Source organism: Lipotes vexillifer, unplaced genomic scaffold, assembly GCF_000442215.2.
Source record: "Lipotes vexillifer unplaced genomic scaffold, Lipotes_vexillifer_v1.1 scaffold393, whole genome shotgun sequence".
NCBI lineage: Eukaryota > Metazoa > Chordata > Mammalia > Artiodactyla > Lipotidae > Lipotes > Lipotes vexillifer.
Genome location: NW_006774564.1, coordinates 1,007,133 through 1,010,976, shown reverse-complemented (window position 1 = coordinate 1,010,976; position 3,844 = coordinate 1,007,133). Strand labels below are relative to the sequence as shown.

Below are 3,844 nucleotides of genomic sequence, written 5' to 3'. Positions count from 1 at the left end.
TACCCAGTTTTTTGGAAGTTTTTTTTTTTTTTAATCAGGAGTGGATGTTGAATTTTGACAAATGCTTTTTCTGCATCTATTGAGATAACCGTATAATTTTTATCTTTCATTTTGTTAATGTGGTGTATCACATTAATTGATTTGTGGATGTTGAACCATCCTTGCATCTCTGGAATAAATCGCACTTGATCATGGTATATGGTTCTTTTAAGTATTGTTTAGTTTAGTTTGCTAATATTTTAATAAATTTTTGCATCTAGGTTGATCAGAGATATTGGCCTGTAATTAAATTTTCTTGTACTGTCCTTGTCTGGCTTTGGTATCAAGTAATACTGGCCTTGTAAAATGAGATTGGAAGTGTTTCCTGGTCTTCATTTTTTTTGGAAGAGTTTGAAAATGATTAATATGAATTGTTCTTTAAATATTTGGTAGAATTCACCAGTGAAGTCATCTGGTCATGGACTTCTATTTTCTGAGAGGTTTTGATTACTGACTCAATCTCCTTATTAGTAATTGGACTTTTAGATTTTCTATTTCTTTATGGTTTAATCTTGATATATTGTATGTCTCTAGGAATTTGTTAATTTTTTCTAGGCTGTTCAATTTGTTTGTATATGATTGTTCAGAGTAATCTCTATAATCTTCAAACTTGTGGGGATCAATTATATTAATTTTCATTTATAATTTTATTTATCTGAGTTTTTCTTCTTTTTCTTGGTAAATCTATCAAAAGTTTGTCTCCATTTTTAATCTTTTTAAAAAAATAACACAGTTTCCTTGATCTTTTCTATTATCTATTTAGTCTCTATTTCCACTCTGATCTTTGCTATTTCCCTCCTGCTACTACTAACTTTGGGTTTAGTTTGTTCCTTTTCTAGTTCCTTGAGGTAGAGTGGTAGTTTGTTTACTTAGGTTTTTTTTCTTAATGTAGGCATTTATTGCTATAAACTTCCCTCTTAGAACTTCTTTCATTGCATCCCAAAGTTTTGGTATGCTGTATTTTCATTTTCATATGCTTCAAGATAGTTTTAGCTTCTCTTTTATTTCTTCTTTGACTCATTGGTTATTCAGGAGCATGTTGTTTAATCTCTGCATATTTGTGAATTTTACAGTTTTCTTCTTGTAATTGATTTCTAGTTGCATACGGTTTTGGTCAGAAAAGATGCTGGATATGACATCAATCTTAAATTTATTAAGATTTATTTTGTGGCCTAAAATATAATCTATCCTGGAAAATATTCCATGTGTGCTTGAGAAGAATGTATATTCTGTTGCTGTTAGATGTGATGGTTTGTAAACGTCTTTTGGTCCATCTGATCTAAAGTGTAGTTTATTTATTTTAAATAAATTATTTTTTTTATTTATTTATTTTTGGCTGTGTTGAGTCTTCATTGCTTCACATGGGCTTTCTCTAGTTGTGGTGAGCAGGGGTTACTCTTTGTTGCAGTGTGCATGCTTCTCACTGCAGTGGCTTATCTTGTTGTGGGGCATGGGCTCTAGGTGCATGGGCTTCAGTAGTTGTGGCTCAGGGGGTCTAGAGCACAGGCTCAGTAGTTGTGGTGCATGGGCTTAGTTGCTCCATGGCATGTGGGATCTTCCCAGACCAGGGCTTGAACCCGTGTCCCCTGCATTGGCAGGTGGATTCTTAACCACTGTGCCATGAGGGAAGTCCCTAAAGTGTAGTTTAAACCCAATGTTTCCTTATTAATTTTTCTGTCTGAAAAAATTGATTTTTCTGTCTCTATTGTTGATAGCTACCTTCACTTTTTAGAATTCTTTTTTCTTTTTTCTCGTCTGATTGGATAATTCAACTGTCCTGTCTTTGAGTTTACTGATCCTTTCTTCTGCTTGATCTAGTCTTCTAGATCTAGTCTTCTATTGAACCCCTCTATTTAATTTTTCAATTCAGTTATATATTTCAGTTCTGTGATTTCTGTTTTGGTACCTTTAAATATTTTCTATCTCTTCATCAAAATTCTCACTTTGTTCATGTATTACTCTTCTGACCTAAGTGAGCAACTTTACAACTATTATTTTGAACTCCCTATCAGGTAAATTGCTTATCTCTGTTTCATTAAGATATATTTTTGTAGATTTATCTTGTTCTTTTATTTGGGATATATTTCTTTTTTTTCTTCATTTTTCTCAACTCTCTGTGTTGGTTTCTATACATCAGATAAAAACGCCACCTCTCCCCATCTCGACAGAGTGGTCCTGTGTAGGAGATGAACTTTGTCTATCAGTCCAGCCAAATCTCCTGATTACCTCTCAAATCTTTGATTGTCCAAGCTTATTCTTAGTATCTTCCCATACCTGAGGGTGTACTAAGGCCCATTAGCATCCCAAAGGAAAGATTACATTCAGCACTTAGATGCAGGCTGATTGGAAATCACATCTTCTGACAGCAACTGAGAAAGTATATAGTTAAGCTCCTTCCAAGGAAGAAGAAATTGGGAGATAGTTGATTTTGTCTGTTTTTTCTGTGCTGGGTCCAAGTGTATAGCTGCAGAGGGGTTCTCCTGCATCTGTTAAGAACTGCTTCTTTGCTATAGTACTATGGGACTTGTGAATTCAAACCCCATTGGCTATCAGAGCCAGGCAATCCAGAGGCCCATCCCTCAGGCAGCAGCCACAAGATCTGAGGTGCCAGATATGTGTACAAGCTCTTTCCAGGGAGATACTTGTGACTTTGGAGTGGGATAGAGGGAAAAGAGTGTCCAGCATCTTCCACAGAAACTGGAGAGGACCATAGCCAGCTCCCAGATGCATGCTATATTAGAAGCCTGACCCGTAGCCTCATGAGCTGTTTCTTTTTCCGGTAGTGGATCTTGGCCTTCTCCTTTCTCTTCTCCTCCAGTGTAGCCATTACTGCCTGGTACTTCCAGCCAACCTCATGAGCCAGGCACCCTAGGTAGGCAAATTTCCTTGTAGGCTTCAGACGCACAACCTTGAGGGCGGCAGGAACCACCATCCACTTTTTCTTGTCATAGGGTGGCAGGATCCCATCAAACACCTTGAGGCAGTCCAGAGCGGCCTGGCCTCACTTGGTCTTGTGGGGCAGCATGCCTCGCACTGTCCGCCAGAAGATGCAGCTGGGGGCTTGGAAGTGGTAGGGGCCACGGGAGGGGTTGGTGTTCATCCGCTTGCAGAGGAATGCCACGTACTTCAACTTGTTTCTATAGAAATTGCCAGAAATGTTGATGCCCTCACAGCACACAACCACCACCTTTTGACCCAGAAGCATCTGCTTAGCCACGATGGCCGCCAGGCGGCCCAGGAGACGGCCTCGGCCATCGAGAACCAGGACCTGCCCCTCTGCCATCTTCGGCAGCCGCCTGGGAAAAGTATTCAGATAGAACTTTCTCAGGGAAAGACTAGAAGCAATTTTGCCTGCTTCCTCTCTGTTGAACCCTGGGGAGACAGCCATGATGCACCTGCTAACAACTCTTTCTTTGCTATAGGTTTGTGGGTCTTGCGGATGCAAACCTTGTTGGCTTTCAGAGCTAGGTGTTTTGGGAGCCTGTCATTCAAGTTGGAGTCTTAAAAGTTGGGGCCCTAAATATGGGGTCCAAACTTTAATTCCTCAGGTAGAAGTTTGGAATTGGGCATTTCCTCCCAATTGTATGACACTGTGCTGAACATGGGGCTTATGACAAACATGTCTCACTCTGCTTTCCTACCTGTTTTTCTGTGGGTATTTTCTTATTCACCTAATATGTAGGAGTCACACAGCTTGCTTCTGGATTTCTTTCAGAGGTAATTGCTCTCTGTGTAGTAGCAGAACATTCATTGTGTCCATGGGCGAAGTGGGGTTAGGAGCCTCCTTTGTCATCATCTCAGCTGA

The 3,844-nt window shown here is 39.5% G+C and overlaps 1 pseudogene; it reads right to left on the bottom strand.

Moving 5' to 3' along the window:
* Positions 1-2,770: 2,770 nt before the first annotated feature.
* Positions 2,771-3,322, bottom strand: LOC103069984 (60S ribosomal protein L13a pseudogene; annotated as a pseudogene).
* Positions 3,323-3,844: the final 522 nt, after the last annotated feature.